We start from the raw sequence: 16,890 nt of genomic DNA, 5'->3' as shown, positions 1-16,890 counted from the left end.
CAGGGAAAAATTGCAAAGTTAGAGTCTCTGAGGTTTCTGATGTTTCATAGACTAACAAAAGGTTGCTTTATTAGCAGCATTAATGAAGGAATCGCTTTATTGGCTTAGGCATACTGGTAGCTTTGTCAGTCCAAAGAGCTAAGAGTTCTTATTTCAATTCATGATTATGTTGGAGTAGTGAAGTGAAAGCCGTTGACCTTCTCTTAAGCAGAAAATAGAAAGTTTTTACAAATAGATTAAAGCATTATAAGGAATGTGATAAAGAACTAACTTATTATCAAATCACTTAAAATTTGAGTTTTCAAAATCTTTTTGTGCACCATTTTTACAACAGTAGTAGATTTTTTTATAGACTTATTAATTGGTATTTAAAGTTATAACTTTAATAGGATGGTTGTGTAAAATTAGGTCAAAATGATTGAAAAGAAACTGAATTATTAGAATGGATAAACTTTCAGTTCTCCAAATGGTGATAGATATTAAGAGCAATATGAGATACAGGAAGTATTAAACTTTAGAGATGGTGCAATGCCACTCAGATGGCGTACCTTCCAAGTTGTTTTTTATTTAGGTAAATGAAATGCATTTTGCTTTTTAGAATCATTTTGAAAGGGCTGATTTGCTTCTGTTAATTTACATCAGAGATTAAAGCAGAAGGAGACACTGGGGGCCTGCTTCTAACTTCAAATTAGTAGTTTTAAATAGCAGGAATTACAGAACTAAGTATTATGTAGGTGTATAACAGAATTAAGGTTTTTGTATAGCAGCAATTCATTTAAAATTTTAAATTTCTAAATGATGGAATATTTAAAAGTATAAAAATTACAGGTATGAATATAAAATGCTCATGTATCCATACTGACCAAATTAACAGATATTAATATTTTGCTATAATTGTTTCAGAACTTTTAAAATAAATTAAAAATATGGCTGAAGATTTCTAATCTCATTCTTTTGCTTCCAAGAGGTAATTACTAATCTCAAGGTATCTTTTAAGTTTTTTATACTTTTATGCACACATTTATATAAAAAGATAAGTAGTATTGATTTGGTTTTAAAATGTAAATTAAGTAGTATCATATCGTTTACATACATTTGTAACATGCTTTTTTTCACTCAGTGTTCAAGATTTATCCATGTTGATATATGTATGTATTTAAAGTTTGCTTATTTTACCCTTTGTATTATTATTAGTTTGTTCCATTATTTGTGATGTTAAGCTAGATTATTTGGTTTAGCTGGTGCTGCCAAATGTCTCTGTTGTAAAGGTATTACAAAGGTATTTTTCCCTTTGGTAATTAATCCATGCCTTCAGGCTGAATTAATATTGTTTCTCAATAAACTTTGACCTAATGATTTTAGTATCCTTTGTTGATTTTTGCCTGAACCGTTGATTATATTGATGCTTGAAAAATGATGATTTTCTAGTTTATTATTCTTCCCACATTTATTAGCTGGCAGAGTTTCTGCCCTCCTTTTTTCACTATCACTTGTGGGCTCATGGATTCTTTTTTTATTCAGTGGGCTAAGATCCATTATTGTTACATTTCTTTTGAAGGTTCAGTCTGGTTTTTATGTCTCTTTGATATGTACCATCATTTTAGATCACTTATTTACTTTTTGGCATAACGAAATGTTCCATTCTTAGTACCTTATGCTTTCACTGCCCCTAGACCTGGAAACTGCTATTTCTCCAGGAATCCCCATTCCTCTTGTTGGGTACTTACAAGCTACCTCATGAGCTCTGAATGTGTTCTGTATTACTGGTGGTCATTGCTTCTAGGGGTTCTTTTCATTGGACAGGGAGCAAGGAGTTATACTTAAAAAAACTACTAATATTTGTGATTCCAGTCCAGTTCCCCAGGGTCCTTCTCTTCTCCTGTTTCATATTTGGATCTCTCCTCTCCCACAGTGAGGATCTTGGTTAACAGTAGCATCAATATACATATATTAATTTTCTCTGACCTATTATATACATGATATAATATTGGAATTGCCACACCAATACTACTGCCAACAATAAACCCAGTAAGTAAAGAAAGTTTAAGATTTCTGTGCATTTTGTTCATGTAATATATCCCAATGAAGGTATGCATCAGAGTACTATGCTCATAGATTATTTTAATTAATGATATATTTTTATGCCACCAGTTTGATAAACACTAGGTTCATTTGTTTTTGCTTGTATTGAGTTTTAGCGCCCCCTTTATTGATTTAATTAAAAAAAAATTTGAGACTAGTAAAACAGTAAAATGGCTAAAAGTCAAAACTATGTAAAAAGGCATTCTCAAAAGTCTTGCTCCCTTCTCCTTCCCTGTTTTCTATTTTCACTCTCTGTAGGTTACCAATTTCATTAGTTTCTTGTTTATCCTTATGTGTCCTTTTATAAAAATAAGCATATTATGTGTTCATGCATTTCTGTTTGTATCTTTATTCATATTCTTATTTTATACAAACAAGAATATACTATATGTACATGTTTTCTATGAGTGAAGTTGAACGTCAGCTTATTGAGCTCTAGGAAAACAGTTGTTGGTATTTTTATTTGACTAATGTTGTTATTCATTAACTTGGGGAAATCAGTATCTTTATGAGGCTAAGTCATCCTTTCCAAAAGAATAGGGGATGTTTTTTCATTTGTTTACTTTGGTCTGTATCTTTCAGAAGTGTTTTAAAGTTTTCCTTATAGAGATTTTACACATTTACGTTTAATCCTAAGTATTTTTTATCTTTTTTGTTGTTTTTGTAAATACAGTTTTCTCTTCAAATAAGCAGTTTGAAACTTCTTTCCTTTTAATAGAGTTAAGCCTATATATATCTTGATATATAATTGATACATTGCATTTCTAATTGATATATTGCATTTATTGCTGTTATATATATATATACACACATTGTTATATATATATATATATATATATATATATACATTGATACATTGCATTTACTGCTGTTTTATGCTGTACTTACTTTTTTTCTTCTCTCTCTCTGTGGGCTGTTTCTTTACTCTTTTTGAAGATTATTTTCTTATTTAGGAAGGTTGATGATTTTGTTTTAATGGCTAACTTCATAGTAATACATTTATAATATCATTGGGGTCCCTTTAGGCAAAGGCTTAGACTGCTGATAATTACTTTGTCTGCATTAAATGAATATCCTTTGACATTCACTTATTACCTATTCAACTCCAATGAGCTGATTCTTCTGTTTTTTACTTGTTTTCTTCACATTAAAAAAATTGCATGATAATTTGTCAGAGAATATAATATTTAAAGTACTATTCTTCTGTCTTTGTCCATATCTTTGTTTTAGTAATATATCTAAAATTAAATATAGTCAGTGTTTATCCCACTGTTTAGTAAAGTTTTTTGCCAAAGTTTTCGCTGTCTTTTTTTAATGTGATGAATCTCATTCTTTTGTAGATAGCTCAGAATGGGCTATGAACAGTATAGTCCCAGAGTTCTTGCATGTTTATTTCTGTAATAGACTTTGTAGTAATAAGGATACTTGACTGGATATAAAATCCTTAGTTTACACTTTCATTCCTTGGGTTTCTCGAAAAAGATGCTACACTGTTACCTCACTTTGACTGTTGCCCTTTGGAAATCTGATGCCAACCTTACTTTCTGTCCTGTGTAAGAGGCTTAGTGTCTTTTGTCTGGAGGACCCAAAGATTTTTTTCCTTACTTCCTTTTGAAGTTTTACTAGGTTATATTTTGGAGTTTATTATTCTGAGTTTTTCCAAGTATATAGTAGATTGTTGCCAGAATTAATGTATCTTGTACTTCCTCCTGCCCACCACAACATACAAATACATATTTGGTTTTGTTTTGGAAATACTCTATAAATTATAGTTTTAAATATTTGTTCCTTTATTTTGCTTTTATTCTTCAGAGTTTTCAGTATACATATGTTATATCTTCTTTAAAGGTATATGTTAATAATGTTTTTCTCCAATCATTTTTTTCTTCTATAGTTTTATTCTCTTGGCTGACCTTCTCTTGTTCCTTATTTTCCTTTATATTTTTACTTGAATCCAACCTTCCTTTTTATTACTTTTTGTTTGGCCCTGCCAGTGTGTGGGATCTTAGTGCAACGTGTGGGTGAGATCTTAGTTCCCCGACCAGGGATCAAACCCACGCCCCTTGCATTGAAAGCATGGAGTCTTAGCCACTGGACCACCAGGGAAGCCCCTTTATTACATATTTTAAAAGTGATTTGTCTTTTTCTCCATTTTCCCCCCCTGCCTGAGCATGCTCAGTTCTTGTTTCATATCTTGTGTTTTGACCATTTCTATTTTTGATTTTTGGTTCAAGATTTAAAAAAAATATGTAAAAGGCTGTTACAGATTCATTTTGGAATATTATTTTACAGTTTTCTGTTTGTGGATTTTTTTTCCTTTGGTGAGAATTTTCGTTAACTGGAGTGTTTGGACTTGGAATGTCTGTGTTCTTACAGTAGCTTTTAAAATTAGTGTTGTCTGCTATTTCTGTTCATTTCATGGCTCAGCATTACAAGTTGCATGTAGATGGGGTGAGGGATTTGCTTAGTTTATAAGGTTTTCAGTTCACGAGATCGCATTTTTGTTGGTATGGTGAAGTATAATTTCTTTAACCTACAAGTTTTTTGTTTTGTTTGTTTTTTGTTTTTTTGGTCTGTGAGGGGGAAGGGGTAGGTATATTGTACAGTTTTTGAAATTCTTTTTTGTTCTTGCAGAATACTTAATTTCTACCCTTTGCTTCCTTCTTTTCCCTTCACCACCAATCCTCTAAGGGATACCCAATCCAAATTATTTCCCTGTCTCCCAGAACTGTTGCCTTCCTGGGACTGCCATCTTTGATCCTGCATACTTTAAGTCCTCCTTTTCTATTCTTTAGTAACCAGTGATCTGATCTACCCTTGTCTCAGACGCCTTTTCTCAATATTTTCTATTCACTGATAGCAACAATTATTTGTATTTACTGAAACAAGTGTTCAGGCTAACATTTTAACACCTGTTGTGTGTACTTATTATCTGATTTGTTCTTAAGCCTTTGTAACATGTAGGTGTTACTATGCCTGTTTTACTTTGATGAAACTGAAGCTTACAAAAGTTAATTAATTGTATTCAATAAACATTGAGTGCCTACTATATCTAAGGTTGTTTCCTATATGCTAAATGTGGAGTCATAAATAAAACTGATACTAATACGGAGATTTTTAAAAAGACAATGATCTTGATAATTATAAAATGTAGAATTGCTTGGTTAAAGAAACACATTAACCAGAATTTGCAAAATAGACAAAAAAATAGAAATCACCTGCATAATCTGCTATCCTTTCCTGAAAAAATATTATAATTCATATCTACTTCCTTGATAGTTACTTGGCATCTAATATTTATTGCCACAAGTTTATTTACTATTTCAATCATATGTCTAAGTGACATATGACAATTTCTTTTTTATGTACAAAACAAAATGTAGTTGTATTGCATATTGTAAAGCAGATCTTTTTTAGATACCACATGGCTGTGTTGTAGTAAATAGATTAAATAAAAGTGAACCTTTTTGGTTGGGTCTTAATGATATTGCATGATGGAAAGTATCTATATTGAGATTATGTTTATATCTGTATCCTTGTTTATAGAAAAAGGATCTTCATTCTAACTTTGCTCTGAAGTCGTATGTGATGGGCTACTGTGGGGCTGGACAGTTTCTACCAATAATATAATATATCCTAATATATTGATAATGTAATGAGTAGATATCATTCTACTCTTAAGGAAAAGAATAAAAGGAACAGAAAATGATAAACTTGGAGTGCACGTACAAATTTCTCTTTTGTAAAATAATTCATTTACACTTGGAAACTTGATCAAGTAATTTAGGTTGTTTGCCGTGATATTTTGCTTACTGTAATGCCTTTTTTAAAGAGGTATCCATGACCTGAATGTTAACTGAATCTTTTCCATATGGAAGTAATTGGAGATAGGACACATGGGACTAGAGACTGAGAACTTTTTGAGTACAGAGCTGTGCAGCCAAGTTTTACTTTCTGTGGCCTATTCCCAAATATTTATGCATAGAAAGGGTTCAAGTCATCTTATTAGTTATCCCATTGGAAAGTTTGGAATCTGCTGTATATTTTCTTAAATACATAAGCTTATTATTATGCCAAGGTTATGTACATTGGTGTATATTATTTCTTTTCTTTGTGCTAGATAAAATTTGTTAAAACAGGTTTTGGTGCTTGAGAAAATGTGTGTTTCCAGATTTTACTCATTTGTAAAGATTATTATTAAAGATAAAATAGAAGACAATTCAAAACTTTTGTAAAATGACCATTAAAGACAAATTAAATGATAGGTTAAAAAGATCATTGTTACAGTTCTTTCAATTATGAATGAAAACTACATAATTGTTTAGTAATTATAAATGTCCACTGTGGTCATATTTAAAGGAAGACCAAACACTACTTTTAGTTAGTTCCTGATTTAAAAATTATTATTTTGACAAATTTTGCTAAAAGTATTAGAAATACACACACACACACACCCCCCTCTATATATGCTTGTTTCTATTCAGTTATTATGAACTTATATTTTCTGTCGTTATGAACTTAACTTTAAAGGAAAAATATACCTTATGAACTAGTATCATTTGATTTTACTTCTCACCTTTACTGTTAGTTTCTTGTTTTTAAAGAAATTTGTGAGGTCTTACTTTTATACCTGATTTAAATAGGAACTTAAAATATTTGACTGTTTAACCATAAAGTATTTGTCCATCAGGGAATATATTAATGTGTATTTTGTTTATATTGTCTTGTTCTCGATTTTCTAAGGTCTGCTTTTTCTGTATAATTCCCTAGCATTTGGTGGTGTGGTCTAGTATGGTCTAGCCTGTGTGAAGGGAGAGTCATGTACCGATAGGATAAATACTATTTGTTAGAGCATCAATTTTACTTGAAGAGTTGGAAAAAGGGAACATTAGGCAATTTAACTGTTAGGTAATTAGAAGGTTATTTATATAATAGAACGAATTCACAAATAATACAAAGTTGAATACAAAATGTGTGTTAATTTTTAATGTGAGTCAAGTATTCCAAACAATTTGGCTTTCATGTAGGCTGTTTCAGACTGTACTTTTCATTGTCACAGGTTAGATGGAGCTGAAGAGTAGGGGGGATAAGATCGTTATATGTTTTTTACTTTTACCTTTGGTGGTTTTTTGCTAAACTGAAATGTGAGAAGTATTGTCCCAAGGTATTTACCCCTAACTCTTCAGCTGCCTCTGGATACGTTCTTGGTGCCTAGGATACCTTCCTAGGAAATCAGTTTGCCAGCATCTGCTTATCAGGACGAGGCCTGTTTCTGGGTTGGTAGTATAATACCTAAAGGCTTTCTTGTCTTGAGGTATATCATCCGCAGAAGTTTGTCTTCCTTTCTGTAGATCTTTAGAATTTTAATCTTAGCCCTTAGATAGTGGTTTCAGTCTTTTTTGGTATTTTTATTGTCATTACTATGTTTAATTTTGTTAACTAGAATCTACATTTTCTTCTTTTCTGTCCATTTAGTTGGGCTTTACACTTTTCTTTGCAAAAATCTTGTGTCCTGAGGTAAATTTGCATCTGAGCATTTAATAATTAAACAAATTACCATTGTGAGTGGATTTATTTTATATGAATAGTGTGCCACAACTAAATTGTACTACAGTTGATTTTTCCTTTTTGTGGATCTTTTACAGTGTTGATAGTATTTTTGTTTGCCTGCTCCCCCATATGTATAGCTAAGTAATTACCAAAAAAGGTGTTTTTTGCCATATTTATTCTATAATTGCTACTGTGCAATTGAACTGCAAAAGGAAGACGTTCTCACAGTGGTTATATGTCACTGCAGTAAAGTGATCAATTGAGACTTGTATTGATTTAAGGAGTATGAAGGTGGTAGTGAAAGATATAAGACCCAGGCTTAATGAGAAGTATGTTGTAAAAATGGGCAATTGACAAGAACTATGAGGAATTTAGAAGTACTTTTAAGGTTTGTGGAAATGTTGAAGAAAAGTGATGAGAGCATAACTTTATAAAGGCGTAATTGTGTAGTGAAAAGGATTATAAAAATGCAGGTAAGTTGTACTGAAACTTATGTTTCGTAATGTTTTAATAACTGGGGCAAATAAGATATTTTAAAAGTATCATGAGTTTCCTTTTAAATTTGTTGGTAGTTTCTATGAGACTGTCATCAGAACATTGAGGGATTCCTTTCAAACTGTCTGAGGCATTGTGGAAGCATTCCTTTGCAGTTTTGTAGCAATCAGGCAAGAAGCTTGAGAGGATAAGTGCTGAGTGCTGTGTCTTCTTTGTTCAAGAAATAGAAATGCAGCATGAGATTTTTAAAGTAAAATTTTACATCTTTTACAAAAAATTAAGATAGTGTGAAGTTTTTTGAAGATATGTGAAGGATAAAATAGGATTTAGTTCTCTATAAGGTAGGGATAAACTGTCGATTTGGATTGTGTTGATTTGTGAAATATTGTAATTAGGGTAAATTGGGTGGGTGATGGGCAGTTTGAGAAGTGATTGCTAATGCTTTGTTGTTTTTTTTTTCCCGGTGAAGATACTTTATTTTTCATAAAAATATAATTGTACAATGCTCTTCAGAGAAAGAAAAATTCCTTCAGTGCCCCCAAATACCATGTGATTTAGTAGTAATTTTCCTCTCCTTTAAAAATGTAATTGACAATATGCAACTGATTTCTTGTGAAACATCGCATTTACGTTTTTAAATTTTATTTGCCTTTATTTTAACTAAAGGTAAGTCTGGTTTTAACCTATAGTTTTTGGAATGAACCAAATCAGGCCTATCAATTCAAAGATGATAAAATAAAATGCTAAATGGTGATGCTGATAAATACTGTCAGTTAGCTGGTAAACAGTGATATGAATTTGCTGCAGCAAGATTCTGATTCAGCTATATTAGAAAGATTTTAGATAAAATAGAAAAAAAATGTAAGAACTTCAAGTATATCCTAAAATTTGATCTAGTCAAACTTATTCCACATTATACTCAGTTGCTCTAGTATACAACGGATCTATGCTAAATTAATGACAGAAAATTGATGACTGGTCTAAATTTTCCCCCTTACCTTTCCTTCTTTGGGAAAAGGAAAAAGGAAACATCACTCTGTCTACCCAGAGAGCAAGGAGAACAGCAGAACAGATGAAAGGGGACTGAGCTCACTGACTCTTACACCTGCTTCCGTTCTCTCTCAGCCTGTATGTTGTCCTTATAGGTGAGTGAGAGATGCTAGGATTTCAGCATGCTGCTCCTTAACTGGAATGGGGCAATTATTTAATTTATAATTCAAGATCTGATATCTATGTAACAACTTAAAACTCTTGACTAGCTGAGACCTTGCTTTTTAGATGTTTTTCACCAGTCTGGCTCTAACTTTTCCACCTCTAAAATTAAAATAGAAAACAGCAACAAAGAATAACAGAATCCTAAGAAAATATATCATTAGCATTATTCAAATATGCTAGTTTTTCATATACCAGTTTTTACATAGTTATCATTCATGAGCAATCTGTATTAAATTTATTGCTGACTGAACAGTGTGTAGTCACTGAATTCACTGTGCATCTTTTGTTTTAGGGGAAGACTGCTCTGCTTACATCCTTATCATCCTCTCTGGGATTTTTAGTATATTACTAGAAATCATGAAGTTAGATAATTTTCCTAACAAACCTTTGTCTAGTCCTGTAGGTTCTTTAGATTTGGGATGGATCTGTTGGCTCTCTGCTTCAAAATAGGTCCTAAATGATGATCCTGGTCCTTCTCATAGTGTTTGTCTGTCTTATTTTGGTGAGATGTGTGACCTCTGGGGAGGTCTCCTTACATTTAGTAAGTTGATCTTTCTCTTTTAGGTAGATAAGCCAAACTTCTCTTGAGGGAGAGTTTTTTCGCCTGTATGTTCTAAAGTGCCTCTCAAATGAACACTGTTGTTCATTTCAAAAGTTGCCCAAAGTGGGAACTGTAAGTCTTAAGTTGTTCTTAGTGAAAATACACAATTTAGAAAGATAAGTACCTGAATTAGAAGAAGCAGGTGTCTGGCTTGGGAGTGGGTTGACTGATGAAAAAAGTCTGTTTTGTGCAAGTGTTGCTTTTGTACCTTATGTCTTAGAACCACAACTGAATGGTTGGCTACTTTCAAGTAGTAACCTGATAAATCCTGGCTGCTTGGAGGTTTGGAGAGATCTCTACCAGGCCAGACTCGTAGGTAAGGCAACCCAAGACTGAGGAAAGTTATTGTAAGGTTTTGATGAGTCGTCTAAAGTTTGTCCAAAGGATACTCAGCCTCTGAGAATTGTTCAGGGAACTAACCTGTTGGGGCCCTATGCCATTCTGTTCCTCTGAACATTGTCTTAAGAGACTTATATGACAGACTCCCCCCACCCGCAGCTCAAGACAAATCTGTCTTAGTTTTCAAAGCTGATCAAACAATGGTATCATTTAATTTAGAGAGAAGTTAGGTTAAAAAAATAGTTATTGGGTAAATATAATGGAAAAATAAAAGGATATACAGAAGAAACTGTTTATATTTTTAATAAAGAAGGTATACCATTGTAAGTATCAACGTAAAAATTTTTAGATATGTAAGAATATTTGTTTGGAAGACTTTTCTTCAAACGGTTATTGGTTTTTAACAGTCTTAAATTTTTTCTGAGAAACAGGGCCAAGTAGTGTGCCTTAAGGTTTTTATGAATGCCTGTCTTGGCCATACGATTGCTTTTGAAATCAACTTCTGAGTTAGCTCTTAATACTTTTAATATGTGTGAAGTTATACATTTGTGAACCTAACTTGAGCCTATGTAGAGCAGGCACTGGCAAGACTTCATGCAAAACTTTCTCTGCTATTAATAGAAAATCATAAGGAATCCCTTCTTGGTAAAATTTATATTTACATTGAAACTATTCTTAAAACTTATTAATACAAAATAACCAGACATATTTACTTTACCTTTATGCAGTCTATAGAAATAAATTGAAATACATTGTTAGGAGATCCAGATTTTCGAATGAGTGAGTTACAGATCATTAGTACAATGACCTGGAGTTGTTTAACTGAGAAGTGATTTTTCATCTATATATATATATTTTTTAAATAAACTTTTAGGGACGTCCCTGGCGGTCCAGTGGTTAAGACTCTGTGCTTCCATTGCAGGGGGTGTGGATTCAATCCCTGGTCGGGGAACTAAGATCCCACGTGCTGCAAGGCGTGGCCAAAAAGTAAAAAAAAAAGAAACTTTTAAAATAATTGAAGTACAGTTTATATACAGAAAAGTACAGGTGAACTTTTCTATACTGATGAACTTTTACAAGGTGAACACACCTTTGTAACCATACCTAGATCAAGGTATCCACTCCTCTGAAGCCTCCCTCTGTCCTGTCCCAGTCAAATAACCCATTCACCCAAAGTTAACTACTGTTCTAACTTTGTGATCAGAGATTAGTTTGGTTTGTTTTTGAATTCAATAGAATAATATATAGGCTTCTTCTCCCCTTCCCGCCACCTGCTTCATACAGCATTGTGTTTGTGAGATGTATCTTAATTTTGTGTATGGCATTAGTTTTCTCATTTTCACTGAGGTGTAGGATACCATTGTATGAATATACTACAGTTTATTTCTCCCTCCTACTGCTGACGGACATTTGGGTCGTGAGTTTTGGGCTCATTAAATAATGTTACTATGATAAATCTTGTACATATCTTTCTGTGCACAAACATATACATTTCTATTGATTGTATACACAGGAGTTGTATTACTTAGTCATTGGGTATGTGTATTTTCACCTTTAGTAGATATTTCCAAATAGTTTTCCATACTGGTTATACCAATTTCCCTTTCTACCTTCAGTGCATGAGAATGCCATTTGCTGCACATGCTCACTTACATTTGGTATTCTCTGATTTTTCGATTAAAAACTAGTCATTTTGGTGTGTAGTAGATCTTATTGTGTTGTTTGTCTGTGTTTTCCTGAGGATTAGTGATGTTGAGTACCTTTTCCATATGTTTATTGGTTTTTGAAATTATTTTTTATGAAGTTTTTTTTTGGTCTTTAGCTTATCTTAAAAATTGGGTTGTCTTTTTCTTGGTGATTTAAAGTTTTGTTTTTGTTTTTTAATATTTCATACATGAGTCCTTTGGACATGTGCATTGAGAAGATCTTCTCCTACCCTGTAGCTTTTTCATTTTAAGAACACAACTTTTTAATGAAGTCCAATTTGCTGTGTTTATCTTTGTGTCTTGTTTAAGAAATCTTTGCCCACCTCAAAGTCATGACAGTATTTTCCTGTCATCTCACAGCTTTATTGTTTTAAACTTTATTGTTTAGGTCATACTTTCTTCTTCCCTCCTGTTTCATGGCCTGTGGATGGATGTGATTCATTTGACTGATTTTGATTTTAATGGTAGTAGTGATAGAAAATATACTGGTATGGCTTACTCATAAGAAAATGTTTTTATTTTATTTTTATATATGGCATTATAATTTCTATATGATAACTTTTATTGCTAGTTAAAATAGATGATTTTTATTTTGTTGATTCTTTAAAAGGAATTTAAAAACTTTTTTTTTTGTCTGACTCTAAAAGAGGCAATCAGTTTTACTATATACTATGTCATGTTCTGTCTTATTTGTTTTGTTTTTGAGGAGTCATAGTGTGATGCCTTAAAGACATTGGGTTGTGCAGTCAATGGCAGCTAATATATTTAAGCAGATGAATGAATCTCTATAAGGTCTGGTTTTGTAATCTATAAAATGGAGAGTAAATAAGGTGATTAAAAAAAGTGTATGTAAGTTTTTTCAAATCTTTGGCAATGTGCCTGACAAACAATAAGAGCACTATAATATTTAGTGCTTTTTTCTTGAATTTTTGAACTTCGTTTTGAAGATTATTTTGACCTGAGACTTGACTGAAAGGGCATATACTATGTTTATTATAAAATTATTCACAGCTAACTTTTGTAAGTAGTAAAATTAATTTGTAAGTTTATGCATTTCTTTTTATTATGGGTAAAATCTTAATTTTTTTTTTAGTATCAACATAAGGTGGATTTTAAAATACTTATGTTAATTTTTTAATAAAATAGAATAAATGTATATATTAATAAATAAATATTATAAAATGTCTTTTTATTTCATTGGCTCTACTTTAACTCTGTAGATGCTACAGTTACATTGTCTAGCTGCTACTTAAAAGGTGGTAACTAGATACTAGAATGTAGAGCATGGCATTGTATGTTGATGGTTAGGAATAATTTAACATATGGATGCTTTTCTAAGACATTGTTAGCATGCTGTTATCTGATTTGTTATAGAGCTCACTCTTTTTGTAGTCTAGTAACTGCCAATATCTGATAATTCATTAACTTTTCCATATATTACATTTAAACTTTCAATTGTTTATAAGATTAGGAAAAATTTTGTTAATCATTTGCCAAAGTTCGGCACGTGCTTTGGGTTTTAAAGTAGTATGAAAAAACAAATTGCTGTCATGAAAATGGGATTCCTGCATAGACTTTACAGATTAGAGAGAACTCCGAAGTTGAAAAATTATTCCTGATATATTTATTTTTTTATTATTTAGGGAGTCTCAACGAGATTTTTAAAAGGCTATCAAATATTTGGTAAGTACATATTCTCCATGTTAAATACTTTGCATGTTAATTAAGTTTACATGTATATTACATTAATGGCATTTTTAATAATAGCCTGTGTAAATTATAATTTATATTTCTTCTAATTTTTACCCAGTATTGGAATTTCTTCTCTTTATATTCTGATCCTCTTCTGATTCTTTCTACACATTGCATCAAGAAAATTCTTCTAGCATGCAGGCTAAGTATTAAAAGAGTTCAAAGAAAGTAGTAGCCTTCATGGGCAGAAACGCTAATACTTTGTGAATGAAACAGGATTTTCCTCACTTGAGATTTTTGTAACAGTTTTTGATTAGCTGTTGATACTAGTACAGATAGCAAGATTCTTCAGCCATCCCTTACTTTACTCCTTACATTAGGTCCAGTTCATCACCATAAGCCAGGGTGAAGACTACGATCAGACCTTATGCTGTTTCCTATCTGGGCCACTCCGGTTTCTTTGTAATAACGTTATAATATGAAAATTTGATAAGTGCCTGTAATTAAGAATTTCATAAACTTTTGATTTCACTAGCTAGTGCTTTTACTTTTTTAAATTTTTGAGTGAAAGTGGGATAATTAATCTCAGAATGTGTTTTACTTCACTATATAGGATTTTAGAGTTTTGTGCTGTGGTGATTATATAGATGTAACAATGCTTTGGTTGGTTACTCATGATAGATTTAAAAATTATTGGATATACTTCAATGAGGGGAAAGTATCAAGTGGCATATGTAGATTTTGATTATTTTAATATAGTCAATAAAATTTTTTTAAGGATGAATACATTTACTTGATTAGCTAAAGGAAATTTCCTAGATACATGAAGAAATATTTAATAATAAGCATTAATTTCTTTTATTATACTTTTTATGTGTTTGAAACAATAAATATTCAACTGAACGATATTTCTAAAATTCTGTAATAATCATAGTTGATGTAAGTATTCAACAAATTATACCACTCTATTTACTGTATATTTATAATAAATGTAACATTTTTAGGAGCAAATGATGTTATAAAAATCTCTTAAACAAAATTTTACTACTTTAAAATGTGGTAACTGATTTCTGGAGATGTATTAAGTGGAAAAAGCAATTTACTGCCCTTTTTTTCCCCCATTGATGCAAATATTTGAGTTAGTTTGAGTGAACCATATTCAGAGTTGTGTAATCATTACTGCTATCTAGTTTTAGACATCGACCCCCCCACCCCGCCCCAGCACCCTAGGCAACCAGTAATATACTTTTTCTGTGAATTGCCTATTCTGGACATTTCTTATAAATGGAATCATACAATATTTGTCATTTTGTGTCTGGCTTCTTTCACTTAGCATAATATTTTCAAGGTTCACCAATGTGGTAGCGTGTATCATTTATTTTTATGGCTAAAAAATATTCCATCGTATACCACATTTTGTTTATCCATTCATCAGTTGGTGGGTTGTATCTACGTTTAGGCTATTGGGAATGCTTCTGCAGTGATCATTCTTGCGTAAGTTTTTGTATGCACTTATGTTTTCATTTCCTTTGGGTGTATACTTATAAGGGGCAGAATTGCAGGTTAGTATAGTAACTGTGTATAACTCTGAGGAACTGTCAAAATGGATGCACTGTGTTACAAGCTCACCACAGTGTATGAGGGTTCCAATTTCTCCACACTCTTTCAGACATTGATTGTTACACTGTCAGTCTTTTTTGTATTTTAGCCATCCAGATAGATGTGAAATGGTATTTCATTGTGGTTTTGATTTTCACTTCCGTATTGACTAATGATGAGCATTATTTCATGTGCTTATATATGTTCTTTGGAGAAATGTCTGTTCACATCCTTTGCCCATTTTTTAATTAGATTGTCTTTTTATTGTTAAACTATACACGTTCTTTATATATTCTGGAAACTAGCCCCTTATGAGATAATATGATTTGCAAATACTTTCTCCCATTCTGTGGATTGTCTTTTCACTTTCTTTCTGGTGTCCTTTGAAGCACAAAAGTTTTTAATTTTGATGAAGTCTAATTTATCTCTTTTTTTCTTTTGTTGCTTATGCTTTTGGTGTCATATTGCAAAATTATCTTTAAATAAATATTCATTGATAGTCTAGGTCTGTGACAAGGTTTTAATTATCACAGGACTGTAAAGCATTGACATTTCCTGTGTTTGACAGCCAAAGCCCAAAGGAAGCAATTATCCTTGTATTTGTGCTTCAATTCCTCAGCTAATTGTTTTAAGCAAAACATTATGTTTTGATCCCATGTGTTGCCATGAAAACGTTAGCTGTGTGTGATATGTTTATTGATATTGGTCTCATGAATTCATAGTTAGTTTTTTAGATTGGAGAAGAACTAAGTATTTAGTTTATCGTGGTGTTTATTGCATATTTGATTTCATACCTTAATAAACCATCGCTTTTTAGGCTAAGAGTATTATCAGGGTTCTTTTTAGCTTTCCTGTGAGGAAAAAACAGATTTTGAGAATCTTATTGATTTTAATCTTGTGCAGGTTATTTGTAGCAGTGATATTTTGATGTTTTTGTAAACCTACATATGGAATACATATATTTTTCTTCTGCTTTATTAAGTATGTGCCTTTTTAATTTTTATGGGACCATTTTAGTTTCTTATTTTTTACATTGTGTGGTTTTTTAAATCAACTGGAGGCATATTTCAGGATGTATTGGCCTGTAATGTTGTCTAATTTAGTTGTTTAGAAAAATGGTGAGTAACAGTGGAGTGTCACTACTGTTAGTAGATTGGCTTTCTGTGTAAGGGCAAGAGGTTGTAATATAGTATAACAAATATATTTTTATTTGGGGAATTTACTTTTGTATCTTTCATATTATCTAATAGTATTCTGTGTTAACTTCAGGTTAACCAAAGTCTATTTTAATGAAATTTTATAGAGCTAAGATCACTGATATTCTTCTTGTTAGTTGATTTTAAATCATAGTGTCCGTTGGTGAACAGTCCTTAAGTGCCCATTGGATGAGTGATATTGTTCTTTACATTGATGTGTTTATAGTTTGTGTTATACTATCTGTGGACATATTGCAATGGAAAAGGAAATAAAAACTGACATCTCATTCATGGTGGTGTTAATTGTGATAAAAATAAGGAAAAGATTTAGCTGAGAGAGTTACCTCCTCCTATGGTTATATGTCAAATATGGTGATTAAGAGGATTTTGATGATCTATTTATGGCTGAATTAAG

General features: G+C 31.8%; 1 protein-coding gene across 3 annotated transcripts in view; it reads left to right on the top strand.

Annotated features, from left to right (window-relative positions):
- The window catches only part of FBXW7 (F-box and WD repeat domain containing 7), a 204,772-nt gene that overhangs the window by 46,481 nt on the left and 141,401 nt on the right, over window positions 1–16,890 (top strand). For 2 of the 3 annotated variants that reach the window (XM_059922616.1, XM_059922615.1), the window contains exon 2: window positions 13,632–13,671. The exons of the other annotated variant lie outside the window; for it this stretch is intronic. The gene's annotated coding sequence lies outside the window, so the exon portion shown is untranslated. The remainder of the gene's footprint in view (window positions 1–13,631; window positions 13,672–16,890) is intronic. 3 annotated transcript variants of the gene reach the window in all.

The sequence above is a fragment of the Balaenoptera ricei genome, chromosome 5, assembly GCF_028023285.1.
Source record: "Balaenoptera ricei isolate mBalRic1 chromosome 5, mBalRic1.hap2, whole genome shotgun sequence".
Taxonomy (NCBI): Eukaryota; Metazoa; Chordata; class Mammalia; order Artiodactyla; family Balaenopteridae; genus Balaenoptera; species Balaenoptera ricei.
Note: the sequence above shows the minus strand (reverse complement) of the source record. Positions and strands in the feature narration are given on the sequence as shown.